At 37.2% G+C, this 18,472-nt stretch overlaps 1 protein-coding gene across 8 annotated transcripts in view; it reads left to right on the forward strand.

Annotated features, from left to right (window-relative positions):
• The window catches only part of TACC2 (transforming acidic coiled-coil containing protein 2), a 180,241-nt gene continuing 161,769 nt past the window's right edge, over positions 1-18,472 (forward strand). For 3 of the 8 annotated variants that reach the window (XM_025167861.2, XM_025167864.2, XM_025167865.2), the window contains exon 1: positions 4-154. The gene's annotated coding sequence lies outside the window, so the exon portion shown is untranslated. Of the gene's footprint in view, positions 155-18,472 lie in introns of all 8 variants that reach the window. The other 5 variants (XR_015794400.1, XM_088132061.1, XM_025167862.2 and 2 more) reach the window with 5 other exon arrangements.

Consider the following 18,472-nt stretch of genomic DNA (forward strand, 5'->3'; position numbering starts at 1 on the left):
GCCCAGTGTTTTCAACCTAAGCCAATTCACATTAATAGAACTCTTTCATGTGATCCAGGGGGGAAAGGATCCCAACACAGAGAAGGAGTGAAAGGCAGCGAAGGACTTGGGAAAAGGAGTTCTCTCTTTCTGTTTTTAGTTTCAGGAAGCCTAGGTGAGTACATCCTAAATCACACTTTTATAAATCCTTGATAACAGAAAGCTTAGATGTATTTTGTCAACTCCAGTTTGCAGTGTTACGAAGAAAGACCTTCATTTTATATTTTGTGTTTCTCACTGAAACCTTCATTTTAGGATCATTCTCAGGCTATTTGTTTGCTAGCCCATGTAATGACCAAAGTGGAAAGAACATTATATTTTTCTAGTATATATAACTGGAGTAATGTACCCATATGTCATAAACCCAAATAGGGATGTTATGCTAACATGCGTTATGCTAATGTAGCTCTTGTAAAGGGGTAGGATGACTATCAGTGGTGCTTTCTTTTTAATTTGTGAGATACTTAAAATGCTATTTATTAACTTTCAGGAGTTTATTTATTGGCTCTCAGTATCATACAGTACAGTAAAACATAGGAAAACATTTCCAACTCCAGTATCATGCTTGGTGTTTGTGATTTCCATCCACTCAAGTATGTCCTAGAAATATATGATTTTTCTTTCTTACCTTGAGTACTTCTAAAAATAAAAATACTGACACATTGCTGTAGTCTCCATGGCTTTTCATCCCAAGAATATAGTAGGGACAGAATTTAAAACTTTATGATCTCATTAACATTGCTAAGTTTTGTCATTAATTGAAATAGTCTCTGAAGTTTATTAAAATTAAATCAATGCAATACAGAATATTCCAGCTCCATTTTAAGTATTCTTATAATACATGGAAGGAAATGATTGAACCATACTTGGCATATTTTTCAATATTATCATTATTTTGTATTTGTTACACATTTATATTTACCTTTCCCCCAAGGCATTAATCAGCTTGGTTACATAAGAAGAGCAGCCCTGATTTAGGTAAAGGCCCATCTAGTTCAAATATCAGCTTCTCATAGTAAATAATAACTTGCATTTGGGAAGCCCCAAGCAAGGCAGTGATTCTTTCCTGCTGTTGTTTCCCTGCGCCTTGATACCCTTTGTGAACTTTCCAAAAAGAGGACACTCTGGCAAGGGGCATGAATCTGATTCAGCATCTGCTAACTCATGTGATAGCAATGTATCTTCATACAGTGTGAGTGTATGGAATGAGTCGCAAGGAATATGTTGTATGGAGAAGTCCTTATGTTACTGGGGTGGATGCTGATTTCCACTCCTCTTCTTACATAACTTCATACAATTCCTTCCATTATTCCATTATTTCCCTTTGCAAATTAGTAGGTTTAAACTCCTGGATTTTAAAGTGTTTTTTTTTTAAATTCAGTTTTGATTTTTATTTATGCAATTTCTATAGCCGTCCATCTCAATCCAAGTGACTCTCTGTCTGACACGTTTTGACAACAACGCAGCTATCCATTCATCACCATATATAACTTGAAAAAAATGGAGGCACAATAATGTTTTCACTATAAAAGGCTAAAAAACAATGAAAATGAATACCCAGTGATGTTATGAAGAACACTGCAAGAACTCAGCAGTTTGCTATAGTAATTAGGCCAGGACTGGGAGAGTCCAAGTAGTAATTCCTACCCATTCATGAAATGCAGTTGCTTTCTCTCATTGAGTCTCAGCCTAACCTATTTCAGAGAGATGTTGAGAGGATAAAATGGTGGGGAAAGAACGATCCGATATTATTAAGTATGATGACTGTATATTATTTTAAAGTAGGATTGTCATATATTCAGGTTTTCCCAGATATGTCACCCTTTTTAATCCTTAAGTTTCTGTTCAGTTTTTTTGTTTGTTTTTTTTAGATTTTGCTTTTCTTGTTTCCTCCCTCCTACCAATGGATGCACAAAATGGCAGTCCTGTGGCTGGAGAATTCATCTGGCTTCAAAACATAAAATTCTTTCAAATGTTATGCCAAAAATCTGACTACTTAAAAGGACCATTTAACACCTGTCAGTTGAATAAACACCAGTGATAAGTCTTGCACTCTACCTAGACTAAAGCCAATAATTACAGAAAATGTACTATAGCCATGAAGGTGAACACATAATTTATTAATGGGTTTTTATTATTATTTCAAGTTTTCAGTGTGAAAAGATAGAGGCTGCTTCCAATTTGGGTTTTTATTCTGCAGTCACCTTACCTCATTCATGATATGTTATAAGGGAAAGTTAGTGATACTGTTAACTGAATACATTGTTTTCAGTGTTTTCCAAATGCTGCTCCCATCTTTTTTCTTTCTAGAAACATCCGTGAAATGCTTATTTGTTGTTGTTGCTTTTTCTAAAGATGCTTTGTATTTTTGTAGAATATGGGATTTTCTCCATTTGTTTATACTTCTATACATTAGGAGAAGGAATTCAGTAGACAGAAACGTAAAATAGCTCTGTTAACTTTTTTAGGGGGATTAAGTTGCATGAAAAGTTACAAGTAGGTTACAGTTTATATCTTAATTACTGCTTTCACAAAAAAACAACACACACCAAATATGGGAAGACAAACAGCCAAAAATGATCTTCGTTGCGAATACCCCAGAAATATTCCAGTACAGCAGTAGGCTGTACTTCTGTACTGAATGAACTAGATTCTTTCAACAAAAATTCATGCCATACAGTATATTTCAGTTCTTATATGCCAAAATTATCTTGAAGGTTTGAGAGAAAAACAGGCTGATCCAGCTACACTTTTCAAATCTAATTCTGTACAAAGCATTGGAATTGGGAAATTGACAATTTTCAAATTCTTTTGAGCCTCCTGTCTTGTACTTTGCAGGGTATACAGTATAATAGCTAAACCAATGTTCTAACAAAACATTTAATAAATTTCCACTATCCTCTGATATTCCAAGTTATTTTAAATTTATCCAGACTTCCTTATTCTTAGGGAATGCTTGGTAAAATTCCTGAAACAAAAAACAATTGTAATTTTAGAGGAGGTAATTTATTGCTAAAATCACTTTCCTTTTAAAATAAATTCTGAAAGCATATTATCTTGATCAGACTGAACAAGAACTGGTAGGGTGAAAAATGTGGGGGAATGTTGCTGCATGGCACTAATATGAACAAATTTTTGAATAGCATTAAATATGAGAACATTCTGAATGCACAATTAATAAGGCACTTAAAGTTATGATACTACATAGTCCAGATAGTGACATCTGCATAGAAAAGTACTACTTAACATGTTGCTGGTGATTATGTAGTCTTGGCAAGTAGCTGTTCTCACTTTCTGCAAGTTGTGAAAGAGAACAACAAAAGTTTAGAAAGTAATGTTTTGGCATAAGCAAATTGTACATAGGTCTTATTATATTCACTAAGGATTTGATGGTAATACACTATGAAAATACTGTGAGCTTATAACAACAACCATTGTAGCCTTTTATGACAGAAGATAGCGATATCCCAGGTGAGATCGTATCTTGAATGATGCTACGTGTTTGCTCTCAGCTTAGGCATCATCTGGGTCATGTAATAGAAACACCAGCCAATAAAAATCATTTGGTCAGAGTTTAATGCTTTATGTAAAAGCTGAGCTATTTTCCATATTTTATAACCCAAAAATAGATTGATGTTCCTTTTCTTTGCATTTTCCTGTTCATGCTTGTATTTTTTCTCTTTTCTTATTGTGTTGTAAAGCAATAGAAACACAACTACTGATTATTGTTTAGAATGAAATAATGAAACCTCTAGAAAAACTCTTTCTTTCAGGAATTTGCACACTGAGTTCTATGGCTCTGAAAGAAATATCTTAGGCATCAGGAACACTGCTTAGCAGATCTAAAGCAAACACATTCTTTGACTAATTAAATTTCTCATAATGTACAAGTTAGGACTTGACAAATCCTCTTCCTCATTCTGGGATTTGATCAAGAACAACTGCAATGGAAAGTAAGATACTAGTCCCATATTTTCAGCAAGATTTAACAACCCCACTTAGGAATTTGGAAACCTAGCTGAAAATTGCATATGCACCATTGTTCTTACAACCATTTGGAACAAGCTACTGCATAAAAACCAAGTGGGGAAAAAAAACCCTATACATTTTCACATAAATATTATTGCCACAGGTTAATGAATTCTTCTTTCAACAGTATGGCAAATCTGTGCAGTCACTGGATGTAAATGACGTTGGAACTAGTTTCTGACTAAGTGTGCAAAATTAACTGTAACGACTAGATAGGTAAAGCTTTTAAAAAAGTTTTCTTACATTTGATTATAGGGTGGTTTGCGATGAAAAAAAACCAACAACATTAAAACACACACACGTATAAAATCTGCCTGCTGCTTTTGACTCAAAGAAAGCAACTTTGGTGCCAAACAGACTTCCTGGGACAGCATTCCCTAATCCTGGCACTAAAGCAAAATGCCACCAGCATCTGGGCAGGCAGGGACCAAATGATCTTAGAGCATAAACATATTATCGTGGAATTAGGTGCTCTTCCAGGTATTTGGATTATTTAAAGCTTCAAAGATAAGCACCTGTGCACTGAATTTTAAGGGAACAGATTGTCAGCAGAGGAGGGATAAGCAGCTTTTTTAGGCTGGTGGTCACACTGGCAACTTTCAGAACAGGTGAGATTATTTTTTGCTATTCCCTATAGATTTCTGGGGTCCTCTCATTTTTGGCAAAGAGGGCACACTTTCAAATAAAGCAGCGGCTGCAGCCGTTCACCGTTTTTATTTTCCAAGAATGCCTGTCAGATTCATCTGGCTAAATAAAATTCCTGCTTCAAGAGAGAGTTTTGTTTTGGAGCATGACTGCTTTCTCCATATATGTACGTGTGTGCGTGTATGTGTGCATGCGTGTATGTATAATAAAGAGTCTTGTAGAAAATTTAAAGACGTGGGACTTAATAAGCATCAAGAGAGTAATTTGTGAGCACATTGGAGTTTATGGGCACTATATTGATAACTGTATTATGTTGATTACTGCTAAAGTAGAACTTCTGTAAAATTGCAGAAAGAGAACACAAATAAGCAGTCCAGTTAGAATGTTTACAGCAGTATATTTGGCAGTAACGTAAGTCAAAGTTTGGCAAGAAAAGCAGACCCACGTATAATGCAAAGCGATGGTCCAGCTTGGCAATCCAGCAGCCCAATAGGATCAGTTTGGTTTTGGATTCACTGGTGCTTCTAACTCTTCCTGGAAAGATACTGGGTCTTCTTGGATCCTTGTGCTTCTACTTCTAAGCACAACTCTAATCAAGAGTTCTAATTATATTTTCTCCAAAGCCATGTGCTCCCTTACAGAAACCACTCCAACCTTCTTATCTCTCACAGTGATATATTTAACTTGCAGAATATTTATAGTGGTTGACAATCATATGGTGTTGACTGTTCTTTATATTTAGCAGTTACATCACAATCATAAAAGCTTTGATCTGTTTATCAGATTTTCTCTCCACATAAATTATGTTTCTTGTGTTTTTTTATTTGTACCCCACTCTTGTGTTCAAAATAATAGAAGGACTCAGGGGTGGGAGAGAGGGGTTGATAACACCACCCACAAAAGTAATAGGATAATACTGAAAGTGTTCTGTGATATCAGCTTTATTCAGGGAGGATACTGTGAACAAACCAAGTAGCCCTTTAACTTGTCTCTGTAACTGATTTTAGCTTCTAAAATAAATCTTACTCTATGAGAACACTGCTATTTCCCTTGAAAATTGATATCCCTTAAGAAGGTAAATATTGTTTGGCATAATAGTCAAAGATCAGGCATGCCCTTTAATACATTCAGTTTTTTATAGCCAAATAATCGGTATGGATTAAACTCCACCTATCAACCACTGCAGTATGCAACTACAAGATCTCAGGATGTCTGAGAAGCACATAAAGTATATATGTCCATTCCTTTTTTTTCCTTATAGTAATTTTTTAAAAATTACAGTTAAAAAGATAAAAACTAATACAAACTAAAAAAATAAAAGAATAAAAAGAAAAGACAGAAAGTGCAAAAAAGAAAAAAAATAGAAAAAATAAGAAAAATAAGAATACAGTAAAGAAAAAGAAAAGAAATATATAAAGAAATCACTTCCCCCTTCATCACAACAAGCGTAAACAATTTTAGTAACCTATCACCTTCTCTTAAAATAAAACAAATGATCTCTTCTTCCCATATCCCATTTCTTATTTATAAACAAATCCTTCAAGCCTCATTGTTTCGGTCCTGATCAGCAAAAGTCCATTAAGGGTTACCAGAGATAACAACATATCTATTTCAACCTTGATCAGATAAACCAACTTTATATTCCTTCCTTTTAACAAGCTTGATTTTTAGTCCCTTCAAATAACGTCCTAGAATTTGATTTCTTTTCATTTTTTCTTTGTCCCTTCTCACAAAATTCTTCAAAGCTTTAACAAGCCTTTTTTTGGTAAATCCAATATAGGAAAATTATTCAGGTTACTCTCTTGGTTTGTTATTTGTATCCTTTAATAATCTTTGATAAATTTACATTTTTTAATATAAATTTGGCCTGGAATAGGACACTGTTGGTAAAATTCTGCTCTACAGCCTCTATTTTTGCTGTCCATGAGGTATAATCAAGCCTGGTTCATTTTTTGTTTTTTGCTGTATTTTTCATTTTATTTTATTGCTGAAAGTATTCCTATACTGCTGCTTTTTTTTTAATGAACATTTTTTAGAAAAGAATATAAGCAAAGAAGCTACAAAATATATAAAGGAAATAAAAGAACAAGGTACAAATAGACAAAAAAAATAAAATATCGTAAAGGTTACTATTTTCCAACATCTTATTAATTATTTAAGATATAAAATGTATTATTTTATAAAAAAGAAAATCACAATAGTCCAGGAATGGTTTTGTTAGAATTGAATTCTATATCAGATTTACTTTTTAAATACAAAGTTATTGTTTATTTCTGTTGGTATCACCCCATAGATAGATAGATAGATAGATAGATAGATAGATAGATAGATAGATAGATACAGTAGATAGATAGAATCCATCTGAAAGTCCTGCCCCTTCCATGGAAGTGATGCAACCATAAGGAGATATAATCCATTCTGAAATCCATGTTAAACAACTGGCATGATAATACAATCTGACATTTGGAGCTGCTAGCCCACCTTGTTCTGTTGAATTCTGCAAAATCTTGAATTTAATCCTTTGCCTTTTACTGGACCGTATATAATTCCATACCATTCAGTTAATACCTTATTTTCAATTTGTACCAGAATCATTTGAAAGAGGAAATTAAATCTTGGTAGAATATTCCTTTTGACAGCTGCAATTTTTTTCTAAGCAAGACAAATTTGTTTCCATTTAAAAATATATGTTGTTATACTTTTCCAAACTGGTATATAAGCTTGGATATTTCTGAAGTAGCAAATCCTGTATCCTGAATAGAAAAGTAAGTAACCCCCAACAATCTTAGGTCTTGGAAACCAAATCCAGTTATGCTGTTGGCAAAATATCTTAACGCATAATAACTGCTTAATTATCACAGGCTTCTTGCAGACTTGGTTCTATGTTAGATTTAGTAAGACCCTCTTTTTAGGAGAATTCTTATCCATGTGCTTAAGGCCAGTTGAAAAGGGTGGGCATGGTGTGCTATACTATGAATTTTATAGTGCTTTATGCAATAAACTTATTTTGTGCCCTTTAGTAATCTTTCCAGGCCAACCAAATTAATTTCTGTCATCATTTTACTTATGGACAGGCAGCCAGCTACTTCATACAACGGCTGTGTGTAGAATGCAGTAACCATAGGGGTACTTGCAGAGGGGGGTCAAAAAGGTCAAGATTGTGGTTGTTACCACATGCCAAGCTCTGCCCTTTTTAATGTGCAAAAGGGGTGGGGCTACAATTAAATCATCATGGTCACCATCTTAACTTTTGGGACCCCCATTCCTGTAGATGTCCAAGTAATAGATAGCAAGGGGGACACTAGCAAAAATATTGATCCATCCTTCTGCTTCCAGTATATAATTTATTGCTTTTATGTTACTGCTTGCTTTATTATGTACTGTATTAATGTAATAATAAAATAATTTATTAAAGTTGTATGCTGCCAGACTCTCAACAACTTTGGGTGGCTCATAACTATCAAACAAAGAAATTACAACAAATGGCTGGTGTGGGTCTTCCGGGCTGTGTGGCCGTGGTCTTGAAGTTTTGTTTCCTAACGTTTCGCCAGCACCTGTGACCGGCATCTTCAGAGTGCAGGAGCACAGACAGGAGCAGTTCTCTCTGTGCCCAGGGTGAAGTGACCCTTCTGTGGGTATTTATAGAGATCTGGGGGAGGGGGATGGGGGTGTGTGGGGGGGTTGGGTTACTGAGTGGCTGCTTGTTTTGGTGTCAGCATCTGTGTATCTTCCTGGGGATTAGGCAGGGTTTTTTCTTCTACTGAATTGTTAACGAGGGGGTTGCTGGGGGTGATTAGCAAGTTCATTGTGTGAACTATTCACATGTCCTGGTGGTTGAGCTGAGTTCGTTGACCTTTTGCAGGCTGTATTTTTCAGGATTGGTAGCCAGGTTTTGTTGATTTTTAGACTCTCCTCTTTTTTATTGAAACTGTGCTGGTGTTTGTAAATCTCAATGGCTTCCCGGTATAGCCTGGTATAGTGGCTGTTGGTGTTGTCCAGTATCTCTGTGTTTTCAAATAGGATTTTGTGTCCAGTGTGCTTGAGAACATGTTCAGCTACTGCAGATTTTTCTGGTTGCTGTAGTCTGCAGTGTCTTTCGTGTTCTTTTATCCTGGTATGGATGCTGCGTTTTGTGGTCCCGATGTATACTTGCCCGCAACTGCATGGTATGCGGTATACTCCTGCAGCGGTGAGGGGATCCCTTTTGTCTTTTGCTGATTTTAGCACTTCTTGTACTTTTCTGGTGGGTCTGAAGATTGTTTGGAAATTGTGTTTTTCCATCAGTTTTCCCATGCGGTCTGTGACCCCTTTGATATAGGGCAGAAATACTTTGTTGGTGGGTGGCTGTTTTTCTTCTTCAGTCACATGTTGCTTTCTTGGTTTGATGGCTCTTTTTATTTCATTCTTGGAGTAGCCATTCGCTTGTAGGACCCAATTAAGGTGGTTAAGTTCAGAGTTTAGGAATTGGGTTTCACAGATCCGATTGGCACGATCCATGAGGGTTTTGATAATGCCTCTTTTCTGACGTGGGTGGTGGTTGGAGTTTTTGTGTAGGTACCGGTCTGTGTGGGTGGGTTTTCTGTAGACTTTGTGTCCTAATTTGAGGTCTGGTTTGCGTATGACCACCGTGTCTAGAAATGGAAGTTGGCCATCCACTTCTTTTTCCATGGTGAATTGTATATTGGGGTGGACACTGTTTAGGTGGTTCAGGAACTTCTCTAGGTCTTCTTCATCCTGACTCCAAATTGCGAAGGTGTCATCCACAAATCGGAACCAGACTGTTGGGGTAACGGGTGCGGTTTCTAAAGCCCGTTTTTCAAAATGTTCCATGTAGAAATTTGCTACGACTGGGCTCAGGGGGCTTCCCATGGCGACACCGTCCATCTGTTCATAGTACTCATTGTCCCATAGGAAGTAACTGGTTGTTAGGCAGTGCTGAAATAAGGCTGTGATGTCTTCTGGAAAGATCTGTTTGATGAGTGCCAGGGTGTCCCTCACTGGAAAGCCTTCGACAATACAAATTACAACAAAATCAATAAAAAATAAAGATAAAAGATGGCAAGCACGATGAAGCAAGGGGTCTTACTCCCCCTCACCAAAGACCTGGGTAAAGAGCCTGGTCTTCACAGCTCTTCTAAACAGCAGCAGGGTGGACATAATGTCTGGACATTTTGGCATTTATTGGCTGGTTTAAGAGCTGGGCTTTGGCTGTGATAAAGCATTCATTCATATGCCTCCCTGAAATTAGTGCAAACCCAGAAAACTCCAAGATTGTAATTTTTAACTTGGCAGAAAAAAAGGACAATGTATTTTAGATTCATGATTCATGCACTCTATGTAATTTTAATTGAATATAAATGTCAATTAAATGAAATTAGTTTTTGTCCCAGCCCCACTCTTTACTTTTTGGAGTGTGGGGGTTGGCTTTCCACTCAAGGGCCTTGTGTGGTCCTTGGCCCAGAAAACATGTACCCTCCTGATTGAAAACATATTCCCTCTTAACTAGCCGTTGCATGCTGAGAGCTTCCCATTTTGTAATTTGGTTTTTCATCACTGAATAAAACAGCTAATTATAGGACCAACTTCTGTGAGAATATATCATCTGAGGTGATGGCAAACTTAAGTGGTATATGGTAGCTGTTTCATGTGTGCACTTGATACTACAATCACCACTTACATCATCATTTTTGTAGCATGAAGTGCTTATTGGCGAAGAATTGGAGTTGGGTAAATATCAATGAAGCTGAAGTAGTTAGTGCAGATGGTTTGAGTTATCCCTTGGGCAAAGCAAATATTGAAGGAAAAATGTATTGTGGGGAAACTGCCTGTGAAACATTCAGACTATAAGCTGAGGACTATACTTAACTGCTTTCTACATGAGAATATTGCTGTTACCTACAAATCAGGAATACTATACACTAGCTGTGTTTGGTTCAGATGTACTGAGCCAAAACTGACCATTAAACTGCAGTTTATGGAATCCATCTTCAACAATTGGCTCACTGTTTTTCCAGACATAGGAAAAATGATCATTTATTTGTTAAAAGAGTTTATTTTCAACACTGGCTAGCTTTAACACTTGCCCAAAGTACTTTACAGTGTTCTTATTCCAGGAATAGTTACAGCAGGTCACAGCTAGCATTTTGATTACAACAATGTATAACATTTCTGGGAATGTAAATAAAGCCCACAACTCCCCAAAGTTACTCTGGGCTTTTCAGAAAACCATATAAAGCATATCAAGGTCTATGCATGTCATGTCAATTAGGAGTCTAGAACAGGGATGGCCAAATATCAGTCCCAGGGCCAAATTCATTGTCAAGTGGGGAATTGTTTAGAAGCTTCTCATACAGGAATTTATGTACCTAGTGATGCTGTTACACACCTTTGTCTTGTTCCCTGAAAGGCCTCTCTCTTTCCAGCAATAATTCTTCACCTCAGCAATTTTTGGCTTTTTGTGGAAAAAAGCCAGAAGCCCCATTCCTTTCAGTGGCCCAACTGGAGATCCATGGCATCACAAACTGATTTTATCAGGGTTTTGTTTGGTTTTTTTTTAGATTTTTTTATCCCACCTTATATTATTTTTATAAATACTTCAAGGCGGTGAACATACCTCATAGTCCTTCCTCCTCCTATTTTCCCCACAACAACAACCCTGTGAAGTGAGTTGGGCTCGGAGAGAGTGACTGGCCCAAAGTCACCCAGCCGGCTTTCATGCCGAAGGCAGGACTGGAACTCACAGTCTCTTGCTTCCTAGCCTGGAGCCTTAACCACTAGACCAACAAACAGCTGAAATACCACAATATTGAGCAGGATTACTAGGAGACACAGGAAATGCAAATGGCTTTCCACTTCCTGCTATTATTCCTGCTGAATGTTTTATTGCAAGAACTCCCAGACACTTCACCAGCCACCAAGTTACTGGTGGAAGAGCTGCCTGGAAGAATGTACCACCATTGGGATAATTCCTCAGCTTGAGATCATTGGTTTGGGGGCAGCAGCCTAGTGGGTCATATAGGCAAACTCTGAGACCCCCAGGTTGTCCACCCATGATATAGAATATTCTAGATTGTGATGGCACAAAGCCTCCTACGGTATAGTGGATGCAGTACTGAAGTCCGGGGGTGGGAGTGGGAGTTAAATGGTTTTTCAAGATAGCTGAAACCTCAATATGTTGGTCTTTAATTACTTTTATATGAAATGTCAGCAAATGTTAGCAACCATGAGAGGATTGGGATGTGAATTAGATGTGTTTGATCCTCCAAAACAGCTATGCAACTGTGGATTTTAGCTGCTGTATACAATATATACTATCCTAAGTTACAACTTGCTTCTGCCAGCAAAAGAAGAAAAAAGGAAAACAGTACAGGTGTAATGATTGGAGGTATATGTGGCTTTTAGATGCATGCTGTGTGAATGTATCTATTACCACCAAAAAGCCAGACATAAAATCAGTCGAAATAATTCCTATTAATAACAGGTCAATACTGAAGACCCACATGTTGGTCCAAACTTATATATAGATCACGTTCAGTTCTGCAAAGTTACAGACTTATTTTGAAATTGGGATTTCATAGGTATAGATAATTTTAGGATTAGAGCCAATGAGTCTGGCCTATTCTTGCCTCTTCAGATTAAAATACTAAGGTCTAAGAATAGGGTTTCTCTATTCTTAAGAATAATTCCTCTACAGAAGAGAAGTATGTTACCAAATGGATGTTTTTCTGGACAATCTGGACACTGTTTGGAAGCAGGAGATGCCACCTTATTGCTAAAATTTCAGAAAGTTAAAAAAAAAATTCCAAAAAGTTAATATTATTACTAATCTGGTTTGGCACTGGAATAATTCTCATGAAACCAGTCATTTTAGGTCAGAGATGAACATGTGATAAAGATGTGATAAATGAGCATGTGATAAAGATGTGTTATACAGATTGGGTCAAGTCTAGGAAAGGAGGACAGGAACGAAGAAAAACCTCTTCTCTAGCATCATTATGAACTGAAATCAGTTTTTGTAATAGGAGAGGTGAGATCTGCAGGTTACACTAGCTGGGATCACACCTAACATTTAGCCATAGATTATTTTAACAATGCTTTTTGAACAAGCCATTGTTGTTTTTACTCATCATGCTAAGTCATAAACTATGGTTAACAAACCACATTTTCTAGATTTACACAATATGTAAAGCCAAAAGCACAACACCCAAAATAAACTTAGTGCAACAGTGTGTGAAATAGTTCTAGGCAGACATTGCTGAATACATTTTTTTCTCTATACTCTGATATATCCATGATACAGCAAATTTCTCCATGTAGATTTCCAGTGTGGGTGATGAATACAGAGAATATTTCTACATGTGTATTTCTGATCTGAGAAGAATAACCCAATGGTGGACAGATGGTAATCTGCAGTAGAAAAGGTTTACATGCCCAGTAATAACAACAATTACAACAAACATTTTGCCCCAACCCTTCTAAATTAGGATATTAAAAGCTGGGCAGGAGGAAAGGGATTGGATTTTTATGTGACCAGGCTGAATTCAATTATATACTGACAATAAATCCTTAAATTAAACCTGTACCCTGCTCCTTAAATCTAAGACTATATTTCTGCCTTACTGCTGCTACTTAGCACCTAAGTCAACTTAGTGTCTCTCAGGATGCTGATAAAAATCAGAATAGATCCCATAAACCTGAAGTCTGCTCGCTCCTGCTTCAAGTTCACAAATAACTAAAAAACTCTTTGCCAGTAAAATGTACAATACATGTCCCTCAGATATTGTATTTGTGTGTGGTTCCTTTCTACATTCCCCACATCCTCTAAAATGTTTATAAGTGTGCTGAAATCACATGTGTGGGAGTCAATAAATACTATCCTTAAATATGCCTAGCTCCTGAAAACAGATATGGCCTGACCCTTTTAGCGGCTTGCTTTTATGACTGAAAGACGGTAACATCAGCTATTAGTAGAACCAGAGCCTGCCTGGTAAAGGAAATGCGATCCAGATTAGTTTTGTCATTACAGCAGCAGATTAGATTTTGTGTTTGAAGCACTGAAGGTTTGTGCCATCTGGGACAACAGAAGCTGGCTTTGTTCACTTCCATTCCACAAGGCCTACTAGAGCTTTTCTTTTATTTTTTTTATAACCCTCATGATCCAATTAGAAAGTGTGATAATGTAGTTTAGCAAATGGCCTAAAAACACTAAATCACAGACCACGAGGCACCTTGCTTTATTAAATGACCTCTTGTTCCCTCTCAATGATGTGCATGGTATTATTTATAGAACTTCCACCACAATAATCATGCAAAACCTCTAAGTGCTAAATGTGTACCATTTTCTTTTTTCCTTCTGAAAAGGTCCCTGTCTCTCTATCAGCAGTCCTAAGATAACTGCATCTTGGAAAACTGACCCTTGTGGGAAACCAAAAAAATCCCACCTGTCTTCAAATTCTAAAGCTCAGTCCACCAGCCCTCATGATGACCTCTGATTAAGCTGTCCAGGAGCAGGTTCATGTAGCCAGGAAATCATCTGAATGCTTCAGCTATGGAGGAGGGAACTATCATACACCTACTCTTCTGAAAGCAGCTTATCTGATAACAGTCCTAATGTGATTTGGCTCTCAGTCAAATTGATACTGTGCCAAAGTTTGTCGCCTCATTTCCTGAGCATTTCTTTCCCCGGGAAACTGTAGGAAGAGACCTGCATTAGTCTATGGTGGCAAAAATCAGAAGGAGTCAGATAGCACCTTTCCAACTAGCAGATTTTATTAAAAGGCACAAGCTTTTGCGAACAGCATAAGCTCATGAAAGCTTATGCCTTTTCATAAAATTTGATAGTTGGAAAAGGTGTGACCAGATTCCTTCTGATTTGCGAAAGAAGCCTCTGTTTTCCTTTCTCATTCTTAGGATGTTTTCAACTTTCTTTTGGTGGCTCTCCTGAACTTACCTGACTGTAGTCAGGTGGTGTGAGGTGCTGGAGTTGCTGCTTTCTGCCACATACCTCACCATCAGTCTGGAGCCCCTGGCTGCTCTTCCTGCTGAGTAGAGTAGCCCTCTCAATGGGAAGCTTTCTTCCATGACTTTTTCTTGGAATATAATTGACATTTGGGAAGCCATGGAAGTTGTAGACTGCTGGGAAGATGAATATACAATGAAAAACATTATATATGCCCTTGGTCACTGGGAAGTAAAATGAAGACTACCTGTAAACATTCCTCTGAACAGTTCTTATTTGTTGGGGGGAAAAGCAACTTCTTTCCCATAAAGTTGAATAGGCATGCTTAAAAAATCCTGTTGTTTCAAATAGTGTGTATGGCAGCCCATTGATACTATAAAAAAAAGATTAATATTTTATAGTCTACACTAGAGATCTTTGCTCCAGTCTAGTGGCCATGCAGATTTTTGCAACCCACATCTGGCAGCCCTTGTCTAGTCATCCCTGAATCAGTGAACTAGTCTTCCCTGAATCAGTGAAATAAACAAATTATTAAATTATAGTTCCAATCACCTCTAGCCAACATAGTCAATTTATGGTTAGAATGATTGGAAGTTATACTTCCCAAATGTCTGAAGGTTGGTTGCTGAAGATACGTTTACTCCTATGGCACAATGATGAGGCAGATATGAACTGGTGAGTGCTGTAGTTTGAAAATAAACTATACTACTTTAAGTAGTAGGTGAAGAATCATACTGTAAGTTTAAGTATTGTTCTGGAGCAGGGATGGAGATATTGTGTTATTCCAATGTTGTTCACCATTTGCCATGCTGATTGGGACTGTTGAGAACTCCAACTCAACTTATTAGGAGAACCATAAGCTCATGCCCTTGGCATAGTAGAAAACAACTTGAATCAGAGTGCTACAATTCCCACTCTTGCCATAGGAAGAAAAACAAAGCAAAACAAAACAAATTCCTACAGGAAAAAAAGCAGAACTAGGAAGTCTGCAAGGAATAAGGAATACTTGTTTTTACATAAGGAATTTTAAAAATCGCAATCTGCACATGACATTTGAAGAAATCTATCACCTTGTTCTCCTAAACCAGTGTTGTCCAAACTTGGCCACTTTAAGATGAGTGGATTTCAACTCCCAGAATTCCCCAGCCAGCATGGCTGGCTGGGGAATTCTGGGAGTTGAAGTCCACTCATCTTAAAGTGGCCAAGTTTGAACAACACTGTCCTAAACATTCAGAGCAGGCTTATACAGGCTAGCTTCTTTAGAAGCAATTCTCAGTCCTGTGGGAATCAGTAATGGATAAGTGGTTCCCATAAAATTGAAGAATGCATCACGGGCATATATAATCTGGTTGCATTAGTATGTGCTCAGGGCCAGCTCTACCATTAAACAATTTGTGGCATCTGAGTCAGATATAGGTGGGCAGCCATGATGGTTTCTTCTGTGTTCCCAGATATTCACTCCTTTTTATCACTGGGCAAAGCAGCACGTGCCACTTGTTCTAGCTTAAGTTTTCTAAGCAAGCCTCCTGGAAGAATATGGCACAGAAGTTTTATCCTATCAATTCTCAATCTAGCAGCTTCAGGGAAGAGAGTACCAGCTTTTCCTTGGCCTCAAACAACATGCTGTCTTAAGATGATCATCAATGTATTAATTCTAAATATTCTGGAGCAGAAATAGGTCTGAATCTCCCTTCCACTGAATAAGTCCAGGCAGGATGTTCATGTAGACATTACACTATCAATTGCAGATCATTGTTCTTTCAGTTATTGCCGAAACAAATGCATATATTCATTTTATTTGCATTCTTCATTTTAATATTTTGTATTCAAGTTTTTCCACCTTGCAACATGTTTCCAAGTTAGGTCCCCATTATTTCTATTGTTCAGATGGAAAACTGAGGCCAGGTAATTTGGTCATAGGGATGCCAATCCATTATTCTTCCCCGCTCCCCTCCCCTCTTTGTTCTTGTGATTTGGAAAAAAAAAAATCTGTCACACAAAACAGTGAGGATATTTGGAGGAACTATCTTACTCTGTCAGTCAAATGACCCATCTAATAGTTATATTCTAATCCAACTATTATTTGTTCTGACTAGCCACAGTTTTCTATAATCAGACAGACAATCTTTCCAGCTTTGGAACATGAAATGAATAAGATCTTCCCATTTCAAAATGTATATATATTTGGCCAGCTGACCTGTAAAATGTGAGCAACAGACATTTTCTTGGCCTAGAAAAAAGAGTGCTTTTGTTGTTCAATCATCCTGCCTCATTCAGAGAATATAATGAGTGGATCCAGACAACGATAGCTTCCTTTGTAACTTGCCTACATGCATTTTCTAGAGAAAAACTCTTTTAAGGAGGGCAAGACAAAGCTTCTGGATTGGTAGCATTAGGAGCATTCTTTCTGGAAGAAGTCAAAGTGAAAAGCTTGATCTGTTTAATTTCTTCATGTCAGGCAACACTAGGGAGCATCTTGACAGGAGGTGTCAAGGAAAGAACATGCTGAGCATGCAAAATCATGTGTTTTGCCATTGCACTTTCTTTCCAAGTAAAATATCACTCCCCGGGTCAATGGTATGCAGTTTATGTAGTTGCTATTTTGTTTCTACAAGTTGTGCTATTTTTGCAGGCACAGCTGATGTCTAGCACAACTTTGGTGGAATTACATTACTGTTTTGCACATAAATATGGGCTAAATATTAGTGCATGCAAGGTACTGCTGCTTCAGTTGGATTTATATAAAGATTAGAATCATATACAGTGTGATGCACTTAAACCAAATAATCTCAATGAACTTTTGCTATGCCAAATTGAAGAACTCCATATTGTATCAAAACCCACACAGTGCTAACTGAATCTAGATTCTAAACTGCAACTGATTGTGCTTATATTTAATGCTCAAACATACATCATGGTTTACAAATCACAATGGCTAGGTTCACACAACTTGTTAAATTAAATACAAACAAAATACACATTTTGGTTCTCAGTGATGTATAAACCAGGTCACTGCAGAATCATATTAATTCCTTTCTCTGTATTCAACCCAGTGCAGCAATTTTACTTTTTTGCCTCAGAGCTGCAGCTAATTCTCTTGCCTGGCCAAGAGAAGGATTTCCGATTATACAAAAACATTCACTGGATGGCCTTCTCCATCTTCTTCTCCTTCTCCTTCTTTTAAATGGACAGCATTGGGATTTGGTGATAGTTTTAAGAAAAGAATGGCATTCCCATTTCCATTCCCATCCTTTTTTTTTTTTTTTTTTCATTTTAGCTGAAAATTACACTGCCAAAATTCAGTCATTTGGCTGCTTAATTTTGGCTCCATGATCCCAGGGTGCTTAAAGATGCACACCCATGATATATGGGTTCCCCTCCCAGTCTACAAGTCTCTGTTGGCTGTTTCTGCAAGCAAGATTTGTCCCGATTCCATGTATTCATTGGTGCTGACATTAAATGTTATTAATAGCTATTAAGTCACTGTATAAAGCAGGTGCCATGCTTTTTGCATCAGCATATTTTAGTGAGTTTCTGGCTTTTATATTTCATCTTTCCATTATGACTCACTAGGAAATTATCTCCAGCAGAAAAAAGTAAGGTTTGACAATAGCAAACAAAACAAAGAAAGTCTTTTTTTTGAAGCGATTGCTGAATTCATTAAAAGAGAAACAAATCTATGCATGACCTAGCCATTCAAATAGCCACCAGCTTTTAATATTATTATTTACTGTCAAATGCATACAGTTGAAACTTAACCTGGTTAGATCAATTTTTTGAAACCATTTCTCTTTTGTACTT

The sequence above is a fragment of the Python bivittatus genome, unplaced genomic scaffold (assembly GCF_059951505.1).
Source record: "Python bivittatus isolate LINGU-HERP-01145 unplaced genomic scaffold, Pbiv_v1 ctg000980_np1212, whole genome shotgun sequence".
Taxonomy (NCBI): domain Eukaryota; kingdom Metazoa; phylum Chordata; class Lepidosauria; order Squamata; family Pythonidae; genus Python; species Python bivittatus.